This window comes from Balaenoptera physalus (assembly GCF_965194825.1).
Source record: "Balaenoptera physalus genome assembly, chromosome: 4".
Classification (NCBI taxonomy): Eukaryota; Metazoa; Chordata; class Mammalia; order Artiodactyla; family Balaenopteridae; genus Balaenoptera; species Balaenoptera physalus.
In genome coordinates, this window is record NC_138891.1 from 116,421,334 (window position 1) to 116,435,175 (window position 13,842).

A 13,842-nucleotide genomic window follows, 5' to 3' on the forward strand; every position below is an offset into this window, starting at 1 on the left:
AGCCCGCAATTATTAAGAGATGACAAAGTAGGGCTGGCTCTGTAAAGAGATCAGAGCAAACTGATCTTTCAAACTTTCAAATGACCTCCTAATACTGCATTTTGTCTTTGTTATTGTTCCCTTTCATTAAAAATTCAAGTGGAGCCTTATATGTCTTTATTTAAGGGTTCTAGTTGTGGTTTTACTACATAATATGCTCTTAAAAACTTCAACTGAGAAAGGCAGCTTGATATTTTGCTCTACATAAGCTCGTTTTGAAGAGTGATTCTATTTTTATTTTTTTAATAGCTCCCAGTAGTTGAGTGTGTGCCAAGACTTGTCAGTGTCCCAAAGGGGAGGATCTCCGTCAACACCTAGATTTAGGCTAATTGGAAGCCCTGAAGAGTGATTCTCTAAACGTTGGTGGGTCCGTTTGAGTCATCTGGAGACATTATGTGGCTAAAGCTAACTACAAACAAAGTAGTTTTCATTCTGGGTAGACATGTGAGTAGCCAAAATTGGGGGGTTACATTCTTTTTAGAAAAGAATGGCCACAACTCTATGGTTTTAATTCAGTAAGCTATGCGTGGGAGCTGGGCACATGTGTTTTGAAAAAAATCTCCTCCATGTATCTCTGATATGTTACTCCAGTGTTCAACAACTATCTTGAAAAAGAAAAGCTTATCTATGCTTGCTACCCAGTCCATTATGTTTATATACGTATTGATAAAAGGAAATTCGAGTCAAATTTAAAATTAAAATTTCATGTGTTTGGGGAATTCTAAGAAAAATTAATTTCCAGACTATGTTAACTCATATTTAACCTAACTCGCAAATGATTACATGTCTGTTCTGTAAGGAAGGTGGGATGTGGGTCCTGGAAAGGCATCCTAGAGATTGTCGAGAGAATAAGCCTTGGAATCTAGTCAAACATGCCTGAACCTATAATATATACTTTTTCTTCATCTGAGGTATTTTCTTGGGCTTATGTAAAGTTCATTAAAAGGACAGTGCTAGAAAGCTTGCCATGGTCCATTGGCTATGCTACATCTATCACATAAAACGTTTCATATCTATAGGGGATATCAACAGGATGTTTTTAAAAGAAATATTATTGCTTTTTAATATTTGTACAATAAATTTACTCTAACATGAGATTTTCTTTCCCTCAAAAATGTAAAATCAAAATAGTCTTTCTAGATGAACAGCTAGAAAGTCACTAAATCACAGTGTTGCCAAGTCCCATGAGGATGTCAGTGGAGTATGTATTAATATATATGGTTGAATCTGCTCTGGCTCTCCCCAGAGTGTTCTTGAGACTCCAGGAATACTATAATGTTGGTTTAATTTCAAGTTAAATGGTAGAGCTCCCAAGAATAAGTGTCTATGTTGTGAATGTTGAAGATGCCAGATTTAACTGTCACAGAACTAACTTTGCTTTTTTGAAAAAAGCAAATAAACTGCAATTCTCATGTCATTACAAGTTGAAAAATGGTGTAAATTTTAAACAAATTGAAAGTAATATTTAAGAGATGTAAAACTGAATATTTTTGCAATGTCCAACTACCTGCTATGACAAATTCTTATTATCAATTAGGAATTGCTGAAGGATTGGCTGTAGGTTTATCGTACAGTTATATATCAGTATAGAGTTACGTTTTAATTGTCACAGACAAAAAAATGACAGTCGTATAAAAAATAATTTATTTTTTTCTCATGAAAAAGTCTGGATACAGACAATTGAGTGTTGCTCGAAGAAGTTCTGAGACATTCAGGCTCCTTTTACCTTTTTTATCTAACTTTACTGAGGTAGAGTTGACAATTAAAATTGTATATTTTTAAGGTGTACAACTTGATGATTTGATATATGTATACATTGTAAAATATTCACCATGAGCAAGGTAATTAACATATCCCTCATGTCACAGTTACTTTTTTGTGTGTGTATGTGGTTAGAACACTTAAAATGTATCCCCCTATCTTGTTTCTTCAACAGGGATGGTCTCCATTTTCAAGAAAACTCAGGATTCAAGAAGTTCTCTCCATCTGCAGCTATCAAATCAGCAGGAAGGAGGACTAGGTAAAGGATGGTGGGGAACTGACAGAGGAGGAAGCAACTATCTCAGAGAAAGATTTAGGAAAATTGCCACATGCCACTTTTGCTTACCATACACTGGCCATTATTTCTGTTTAAACTAGTTCTAAAGGAAGCTGCAAAGTGAATTCTCTATTCTGGCTGCCATGTTACCAGCTAAAATTTGGGGTTTCATCACTTTGAGAAAATTGGAGAATAGGTTTTGGGGAAAAACAATTGTTTTTCTCTAAAACAACTGAAAATAATATTTTAAATAATTATGCTTAATAGTAAAATTTATATACACACATTGATGTATTAATATACATATATATGCATATGTGCATACATAAGCACTAAGACCTAAGTGGGAGAATTTGTTAATTAATCACCCTTAACAGAAAAATAGGTTGCCATTAGTCAAGCCTCAGGTTAATTAATTCACCAGATAATGACTGATATAAGTCCTAGTGCTTCCTTCCTAACTGCTTACTGTTCCATCCAGAAGACATGCTCTCACTGAGCAGCCTGGTTTCTGCTTCTGTAGATGCTGAATTTTAGCACTAGATCTGATAACCATTTTCTTGGAATAAAAGATATGGAAAGTAATTTTTCTTTGACATAGACCTATTTAAAGTTGGTTAGAGTAGTGGGACCACTTAGGATTGAACAAATGAACAATTTAGGGAACAGCTACAGCCTGCCATAGAGGCTGAAGTAGATTTCTTCTAAATAATAGCAACCAAACATTCTAGGCAGTAAAATCTGTATCACTGCAAGCATGACATTCTCATCAGATCCACCTGATGAAGTGAGTCACTGAAATGTTTCTTTTAGGTAATGTGAATGTCTGACCTTGTGTCAATAGCTCCATTTGTGCCCTTGGCTAAGTGTCATTTGACAACTCACTCCCAACTGCTTAAGGAGCATGTAGGGAAGACAGAAATCAAAACTTTAAACACCAACTTTCAAATATAGCTGGCATCTTGTCCCCAAACTCCAGACTCATATATCCAACTGCTTATTCAACATCTACACTTGGATGTGACAGTAGTGAGAATTTAGGATGATTCCCATGACTTTCACCCTTTCATCTTCTCCTACTCCCAGTGTTACTCCTCTGATGCTGTTCTTGTTTTATAAAAAGAAAAACTGTATGAGTGAAACTAATCAAATCACAAGAGATCTTTAAAAGCAGAGAGCTTTCTCAAGCTGGCAGCAGAAGAGGAATGCAGATGGTGAAGTCAGAGAGATCGGAGTCAAGAGAAGAATCTGATGGAGCATTACTGTGATGAAGATGGAAGGACCATGAACAATGACTAGAGAGTGACCCCCCTCATAACAACCAGCAAGAATATAGGGACCTCAGTCCTACAACCACAAGGAACTGAGTTTTGCCAACAACCTGAATGAACCTGGAAATGGATTCTTTCCCAGACTGTACAAATAAGAGCCTAGTTTGGATAGATCCTTGATTCTGGCATTGTAAAACCCTAAGCAGAGACGCCATCTGGACTTCTGACCTAGAGAAATGTGAGCTAATAACTGGGTGCTATTTTAAGCTGCTAGGATAGTGGTAATTTGTCATGCATCAATAGACAAGTAATACAGAAGTCTAATAAGTATCTCAAATTCAACCTGTTGAAAAAACAGCTCCTGGTATTTCCTCTCAGTTATGTTTCTGTAGGCTTTTCCTTGTACTTAATGGCAATTTCATACTTCCAGTTGTTCAGGCAAGAAAACCTGGAGTCATTCTCAAATCCTCCCTTTCTCTCAAATCCATTATGAAATCCATCTCAAATTTGTTGAATCAATGTCTATAAAATATCCAGAATCTAATCAGTTCCTGATCTTTCCACTACTCCCACCCTCACCTGAGACATTAACATCTTTCATCTTTCATTGCAAGAGTCAAATAACAAGTCTTCCTACCTCAACCCTACCCCACCTTCTTCCTACATATTTTGTCAACACAGGTGACAGAATAATCATTTAAAAACTTTAGTCATATCACATCTTTTCTCTGCCCCTGGCAGAGGCATGTTCAAAGGGACACTGAATAATTATAATGAAACAGAGTTGCCTTGAACACATTAATCTAGCCATAAACCTAATTTAAGCAATAATAACAAAGTTTGATACTGCATCTCTCTGGGAATTATCATGATAGGATAGAAAGAATATGCATTCCGGGCTCTGCTACTCATCAGCAGTGAGACTCTGATTAAAATTTTAATCATTCTGTGTCTAATATTCTTCATTTTAAAAATCAAGATAACAATATATATCCTAGGGGGTTATTTTGAAGTTAAAAGAGACCACAGATTAAAAGTGCCTGGCAAGGCGTATATAGTCTAAGAATATTAGGTTTCCCCCATTCTGTGCATTCTTTAACTTCAGATTGTTGAACAACTGCCAAGGGGTTGAATTCATCTAAATGATACCATCTGGGTCTTCCCTGGTGGCACAGTGGTTAAGAGTCTGCCTGCCAATGCAGGGGACACGGGTTCGAGCCCTGGTCCGAGAAGATCCCACATGCCATGGAGCAACTAAGCCCGTTTGTCACAACTACTGAGCCTGCGCTCTAGAGTCCATGAGCCACAACTACTGAGCCCACGTGCCACAACTACTGAAGCCCGCGAGCCTAGAGCCCGTGCTCTGCAACAAAGAGTAGCCCCCGCTCACCGCAACTAGAGAAAGCGCGAGCGCAGCAATGAAGACCCAATGCAGCCAAAAATTAAAAAAAAAAAGATACCATCTGAATCCATTTCATTTATTTTAGAGAGTTTTTAAAATACTTCCCCTCATCCTGATTCCAGAATGGGACTCAGAATAAGATTCCTAGAGACATAATTTAGAGACCTCACCCCTACCTCCAGAGTCTTAGTTTGGAACCTCAATTTCCCTGGGTCTATACTTGATCCAAACTTATACGACATACTTCCCTCTGATCTCCATTGACTTCTCCCCTTCTCCATTTTCCCTCTCCTCTTTACCTCCTCCCCTACCCTTGTACAATCCAACCTAAGTCATCTTTGAAACTCCTATAAAGAACCTGGACTAGGTGTTTGCACAGAGCATTATTCACTTAGGCAGTGACCCACACTTCCAGTTCCTCTGTGATGGCATGTCTTGGAGAATACTGTATTATCTCAGGGATTGTATTCCTGTGTTTCAGGTCTGGGATTAGTGAGGATTTTTCCAGCGAGCATTAACTCCAGTCTCTGATGGTCTCCACCTGGGGTCAGTACTTTAGGTACATCTTAAACCACACCTGCCCTGTGGGAAAAAAGTCAGACAATCTATGTGACTATCTCTGCCCCTTGTATCTGCTCTTCTTTTATGATTAGTATCCTTTTAAAAAGTGTATGTTATAGCATTCAGAAAGAAATTAGAGCCCTAGCTTGAAACGCAGTTCCTCTTCTAAACACATTCCTTCATTTGCTTATGTTTTTCTCACAAGGCCCCTTTGGGAATTAAATATACATTTTTTAACGTTTGTCTCAAGTGGGATATTTTTTAAAAGGTAAGAAATTGCTTCCTTCTTTCTAAATCACTTTGATCTTTTTTTTTCTAAGTACAATTCCTAAAGCTGAAGTTATAAACATCATTTCTCTCCCTGGAAAAAGATAATTAGGCATCATTTTAAAAACAGTACAAGTATGCAGTAAGTGACATACCTTGACACATGGGTATAGTTCTAGGCATATGGCACTCTGCTATGGCATAATTATACAATGAGGAATTTCCATATGATAAAAATTAACATTTGGGTGGGCCAATAATGTCTCTCTCTGGATTTATAGAGGTTGTCAGGGAGATGGAGTGTTCAGTACAAGTGTGGCACGACTATAGAAAGCATTTTTTTATAATTATTTATTTATTTATTTATGGCTGCCTTGGGTCTTCGTTGCTGCGTGGGTTTTCTCTAGTTGCGGTGAGCGGGGGCTACTCTTCGTTGCGGTGCACAGGCTTCTCATTGTGGTGGCGTCTCTTGTTGCGGAGCACGGGCTCTAGGAGCGCAGGTTTCAGTAATTGTGGCCCATGGGCTCAGTAGTTGTGCCTCACGGGCTCTAGAGCGCAGGCTCAGTAGTCGTGGTGCACGGGCTTAGTTGCTCTGCGGCATGTGGGATCTTCCTGTACCAGGGCTCGAACCCTTGTCCCCTGCATTGGCAGGCGGATTCTTAACCACTGTGCCACCAGGGAAGCCCTAGAAGGCAATTTTTAGAAGAGGATTTAGGGTGGGCAGCCTCCCCAGTTTGGTGCATTAACCTCTCCTTTCACAGATGATGAAATCCAGTTTCAGAGAGGCAATGACTTGCTCTCAAAAATTAGGTGGTTGTTTGAAGCCTTAATCTCCTCATCTATAAATGGAGAATCGTCTGCGTTTTCTCCATAGTATTAGAAAACATAAAAATTTGAGTTCTTGCACCTAAGATCATCCCATCTACCTACCATCCCACGTACACTGTATGTTAGACAATTGCCTCTGTGAACTGACTGAAGGACTCAAGGAGATATGCCGGTTACTCTGGGGCCTCCAATTCTGCTACCGGAGACGTATTCCTTGATGTTTCACATCTCCTCACATCCCCTCACTTTTTAATATTATTAAAGATTTTTTTTTTTCAAGCAGTTAGGTTCTCAGCCTATTTGAGAGGAAGGTACAGATATTTCCTGCATGCCTCCTGCCCCACACATGCATAGCCCCCCTTTATCAACATCCCCACCAGAGGGGTACTCTTACTATAACCATGAACCTACATTGACACATCATTATCACTGAAAGTCCATAGCTTAGAGTATACACTTGGTATTGTATGTTCTACAGGTCTGGACAAATATATAATGATATATTATCATATCATATATCATATTATCATATAGATTACTTTCACTGCCTTAAACATCTTCTGTGTTCCACCCTTAATCCCTGGCAACCATCTTTTTACTGTCCCCATAGTTTCACCTTTCCCAGAATGTCATATAGTTGGAATCATAAAATATGTAGTCCAGACCCTTTTTTAATAAACTCCATATGATGTAATTAAATAAAAATAATGTGGCAATTGGTTTTAGAGACATGTAGTTAATTAATGAGATATTAGTGTAACTGCAGTATTTAAAGTTGCTTTTTAACCTTCTCTCTCTTCCTGTAACTGCTATTCCATCAAGTCATCCACTCACCTATTTTTAAGACACTGAATACATAAAGTGACTTCCAAGAAAGCAGCCAAATATTCAGGAGGTTAGGCACTGGCACCTTATGTAATTCCTCAAAGAATGGCCCTAATCCAGCATTACTGAGACACAGTCCCATAGGTACATAGGAAATATTTATACAGTGCTGACTCTATTCCAGTAATCAGGTAGGTACTGAGGCAGGATAGAAAGATAACTAGTGGAATATAAGTGTTTTGACAGATACATAAATAAAATACCATAGGAGAAAGAGGAAGGCGAGACTGATCCTTATTGCATGGGGTGGGAAGAAACAAAACACTTTAACTAAGAAAGTGCTACTGAAACAGGTCCTCTGAGGGTAGGCAGGATTCTAATTTTTATTAATGGAGAAAGGGAAGCAGGAATTAATTGAGCAAAGATATAGAAATTGTGTATTAATTTCCTGTGGTTGTTTAACAAATTACCACAAATTTGGTGGCTTAACACAACGGAAACTTACTCTCTCACAGTTCTAGAGGCCAGAAGTCTGAAATCAATCAAGGTGCCAGGGCAGGGCCATCCTGCCTCTGCAGGCTATGGGGGGAAGTCCTTCCTGCCCTTTTCACCTCCTGGTGGCGGTCCACATTTCTTGGCTTCCTTGGTTTATGGCCACATCTCTCCAATCTCTGCCTTCATCACCTCATCGTTTTGTCCTCTGTGTGTCTGTTCTCCTCAGTATGTGTCTCATAAGGACACCTGTCACTGAATTCAGGGCCAACCCAGATAACCCAGGTTGATCTCAGCTCCAGGTCTTTAACAATTACATCTGCCAAGACCCTTTTCACAAATAAGTAATCATTGACAGGTTTTAGGGATTTTAGGTGAATATCTTTGGGAGGAACATTTTTGAGTCTACAACAAATGGAAATGCGCTTTATGAATGGCTGTGTACTGTCTTTTTGTTGGGGGTTGATGCATGGAGTTGGGTTCATGGCCAGTAAGGGCAAGTTATTCCTTGAAAGACCTTGGGAGTCCAGTATTACACTAGCATTCCATACCGTGATCCTGTTTTGAAAATCACTAGTTTTTAAGCTAAAGAAGTGTGGCTATTGTAGAAACTCAACACTTCTTTCTTCTTTTTTTTTAATGAGGTAATAGGCTCAGGAGGGTTAGACAATTTAGTCAAAGTCACATCAGCAATTAAGGGCACCCTAAGTGGCAAATTCAGATGCAAATATAGTCATTCAACTTTTAATGTCTTCTGGATAAGAGCTTTTAAACTGCATTTTTCCTTTTCCCTCAGATTATTGAAGACAAACCAACACACACCCACACACACAATTGAAACAGAATGGTGTATACCGCAACTTCATCAATGAATCCTTAAAAGGCCAGTCATACAGAATATTCTTTTATAACTCTGAGACAGGAAGGAGGCAGGGCACAACATTAAAAGAATGGCACAATCTTAGTAACAAGATATGACATAAACCGGTTAGAACCAACTAGGCCCAAGATGGTGGAAAACCTGACTTCCCAGTAGACCTTGAGCCTCATTATACGTTCATTGTAATATATTAGCATGCTAAATGACACCCCCACAGGTGCCGTGACAATTCCGAAGCTGACCATGAAAGGCCAGAAAGTGGATGGTGCCCCAGTTCATGGAAATCCCACCCCTTCCCCAAGAATATTCCCCACTTGCTAGCCTATGAAATTACCCTGCCCTTAAAACCTGACCATGACCCCACAGCCTGGGGCCCTTCTCGCCGTCTGAGGTGGCCCATGCTCTGTCTACGGAGCGCGCATCTCTCTAAACTTGCTTTCATTTCACTATGGCTCGCTCTTGAATTCTTTCCTGCGCAAAGCCAAGGCCCCTCACTTGGCGGTCCGTACCAGGGACTCACTCAAGACCTGGAACTCGACCATCCTCTTGTGCCCCATTTTTCCTACAACAACTCCACTATGCAGTGGAGACTTTTTCACCTGTGAAAAACAAGGATGTACATATACTGTAATATTTACAGCAACATATTGTAATTCCTTGTTTACATATCTGCTTCAGAGAAATAAAAACTTCTTGAGGGCAGAGACTGCATAGTGGCAGTGACAAGTTTTGCCTCCAAATCCACATCCCTTTTAAGAGACTCTTCATGAACCTGGTTTTGGCAGCCATTAGCACCATGTGACTACACTCCCAGCCCCAAATACCATAAGAAAATTACTCTATGGGTTGAGATACACTTTTTTCAATAAGCAATTGTTATTGGTGGAGTACATGGGTCAAAGGCCATTAATTCTTGTTTTGAGATCCTATTGGCTGCCCCCAAGTATCTTTCCTAAGTGCCTCTTAACCTGAGCTAGTAACTTAAACTTGACCTTATTGACAGAACATCTCCGCATGAGCTGAATGAGAACATCTTAACTGGATTAATGGCCTCCTGAATCTCACCTCTGATCTTCATCAAGAGAGAAGTTTGGGAAATGTTACCTGCCTATAAATAAAAGGTCTTAGGGGCACCAACACTCGTTTGAGGAATAGGGCAAAAACCACTTTTCATCAAGACACTTTTTCACCTTTATGTTACCCTTTACCAAAGAACCAAATTCATAATCAGAGTGCAAATGCTTTTGCCCAGATCCAGCTGACCATTGGCTATTACTTGCAAGGCTAATGACCAGGTAAAAATTCAACAAAGGTATTTCTAAATCTATGTATATTTTACAGACAAATATTCCACCTGTCACAACATGCCACTTTTGAAAAACAAAACGGATTCTATCTCTTCAGTTGCTGATTAATACGGTAAAGCATCACACCCTTGTGTATTAGAGCAGGCATGGAATTACTGACTCTAGTGTGCAAAAGGAAAATACAAAAATCACAAAAAAGGCATAGGAGGAAATGATATACATGGGAAGTGACATCTGGCTAAAAATTGTACAGTGGCTCATTGGGGCCATATAAAGTGAGGAAAGCCATCAGCCCAGCGATGGCCCCCTTCAAGCTACAACATCAAACAGATGCACTGCATCACTTATAACTTGCTTAGAGTCTCTTCTCAGCAAAACCTGGTCCTCCCCATGAGGCAGAGACAGTAATGTTTACCAAATATTTCACTTGTTCCCTACATTTTTTAGGCGTTTGGAAGTAGAGTGGAGCTGTACGACTAGAAATGACCAATGCAATGTGAGCTCAAGTGATGGGTATCAATTCTGGGCTAAGCAGCCAAATGCATGTTTGGAATTCTCCACTGTCTTCTCTTGCCACGGGGAAAGTGGAGGACTAGTGCTTTACAGAGAAGAGCTCCGGGGTGATGGAGCTTCAGTCATATCAGACCCCCGAGTGATTGATGAAGCAGAGCCATCTGCATCCCCTCTGCTCATCTCTTATTCATGTGCCGTAAGCAAGAAATAGACTTTTATTTTGAGATTTTGAGGGCCTTTCTTCTAAACTCTCTGAGTCGAATATGTGAAAGAAAAGCCAAGTCACGGTAAAAGGAAAACTGGGAGTTAACAGAAAGAATAGGAACTGAAAAGAAAAGCCATGTGTTCTAGACCTTGCAAATCCAAGGAACCTCTAACCCTACCAAAGCTTGGAAAGGTGATCCTGAGGCTACAGAGTATTTCTTGAAATCCTGGCGCTTTTAGCAGGGGCACCACGGTGAATGCTCACATCCCACAAAAGCAACACCAGCCTGCTAAGGATCCTCTAGCCCATCAGTCAGGATCAATCAGAACAGCAGCTCTTTTCTCTTCCTCTCTGATTTTAACATGCTCTTTTCCCCTTCTCATCTTTTTGGACTCAAAAACCCATTCCCACGCAACAACTTGAATGGTTGCCTCTATTCCCTCTTGCATAGAACATCTTTTCTGACTCACCTCCTGGCATATGGACCTGCAGAGTTTCTGGTTCAATCTGGCCCCTTTGGCCTCTAGTGTCATTTCTGCTTAGCAAGGGAGGGGCTCCCTGCCTGTGCAGCTTGCTCATTTGAGGGATTAGATTTAGCTACTTGACGAAAATGTTTGATTTTTCTGAGCATTTATTTTGCCCTTTCCAAGGGCACCCTTTCTAATTCCCATAATAACACATGCTAGCGGACAGGAAGCCAGCTTCAGGTCTCAGTGGATTCTAGTTTGTGTGTTATTGCTATTCCTGATTGCCTGCAGTTTAATAGCCTTGTACAGTTTCCTTTTCTCTGGTGAGAGAACTGTAATACCTAAGGAGATTTTTTTTCTTCATTTAAAAAAATTTTTTTTGGTGAACTAAAGATGCCTTTTAAAAATTCAGTGTTATAACAAACCAAAAACAAATACTATCTGAAAAAAAAATTGAGCACTTTCTGACATATGACATTCAGAAATCTCATCTTCTAAAAATCATTAAATAGTGCTGCTATTTACCATGGTTACAGGTAACACGGTAGGCTAATCAGATCTCTACAATAATGTAAACTGAAATAAAAACATGATGTTAAGTTTGCTTTGGTATTGGGGAAAAAAAGAGAAATTGAGGGAATTATATGCATTATTATACTTTAAAATAATTTAAAATTACCTTCCTCTATTTAGCAAAAATTTCTCCAAACTGCATGAAGGTCTTTTCCTTTCTTGTTTAGAATGTGTGACTAACTTGTCATTCTTTGTGCTTCATTTAAACTTGATACCCAGATTATTCATTTGGATAAAGCATACTTGTCCACTTCGTCCATGGCCACTGATGACCTTCAGAAGTCCTTCCAAAGCACAGCGGAAACTGGAAGGACAGAATAGGTGGACTAAAAAGCCTCCATTCTTTAAGGGCAATGGTTGCAGCTGAAACATTTGTTTTTTATCATGCTTGACAGAATCTTCATCCATGATAGACTCTTAATAAACACTTAATTGAACTGTTTCTGTAATAGTGAACCTGAAGGAAATGCAGATACTCTCCTGATGGCTGACAGTAGTATTCAGGTAGGTGTTGGAGGTGGTCCCCTTCCTGAGTTGGTTTGTGTGAGTGCTGACAACATGACCTGCCTACTAATGTCACCTTCACTAGCCTGCTTGCTTCCTGATTATTTTAACTAACATATTTCCCTGGACTGTATTTTTAGAGCAGACCAATTAAAAAATATGGATGCAATGTTTTCTGGTGGTTCTAAATTTGGATTATGAGGAAGGAAGACAGAAATGTAGAGAGAAGCATCTGCGATTTAGAGACTTTTTAATAAATTATTATTTATAATAATGCTAATAATTATAATATAATAATATATAATGCTAATAATTTAGCAGCAGAACCATTTTCAAATAGCAACAGCTAACGCTTGAGTACTTTTGTTGTGGCAGAGACTATTCTAATTTCTTTTTATGTATTAACTCATTTAATACCCACAACCTAAGAGGTAGTTTTATAATGATCCCATTTTACATATGCAAAAAATCAGGGCACCTAGCTAATTAATAGTGGGGTAGAATATGACTCCAGCAAACATGGCTCTGGTCCTCTTAATTACTATGCTACACTCCATCACATGTAGAACATATATATAAAAAAGCAGAACTTTGCTGATTGAAGTAGAAGATCTCAGGCCTAGAGATTTGTGTGCTCTTTCTGTAGTGGAACTTTCAAACTTAGCAGAGCTGACTTTGATAATCTGCTCTAGACCAGAACACTGGCCCTCCCCAGAGACAAACAGCATTGCAGAGAGATGTGAGCAGCCAATGGTCAGTAACAAATTTAGAATACTGGGCTCTCCAATCAAAGAAAGAAATTGAACAATACCTTAGAAAACATTCAATATTTTTCCAGAGCATGCTACACCAATAGGTTCTTCCTTATTTTAGCTGGTCATTTAGCATTTTTATGCTTCTTGGATCAAACTTTATTTTCAAAGAATTGTTAGTCTTGAAATAATTCTTCCACATATCATAAAGACTGGGTGTGTATATTACCAGGATCGATAAATCAAACTTCAAGATACATTTTTTCATACTTAAGGTAAGTTCACTTTAAAGTAAATGATAAAAATTATTTTCAATAATTTGAGCAGTTTTCCTCAAAAGATAAGACTAGAAATCTTTTTCTTCATTGTTTTTTCTTATAGCCTTAGTGGAAAGTGAAATATCTTACATGTATATACCTAACATCATTTTCCACCTGCTTTCTGAAAGGACCTAATTATGTGTACAAAAATAGTAACAATAACATTACCGAACACTTACTACAAGCCAGACATTCTTCTAAGTGCAGATATACGTTTTACATTATTTAGTTCTTACAGCAACCTTATGATGAGGTACACTGTTTGATCATCCTTATTTTACAGATGAGGAAACTGAAGTATGAAAATGTTGAGATAAAAGATCAGGGAATCGAACAAAGGCAGTGTGGTTTTAGAGAACACACCTTTAACCACTATGCAATGCCACCTCTCAGCATTAAGCCACCAACAAAAGAACAATCAATTAATAGAGAAAATAATGAAATGGAAATATGTCTTGAGAGTTCCCTAGCACAATAAATATAAGGGCCTCCTCAAGACCCAGTCTCAACCTGTCCAAAACTGAATTAATCACATTCTCTCCAAAGCTTCCTTTTTTATGTTATATTCCTCTGTATCAGTCAGGATAGATTAGGTTAT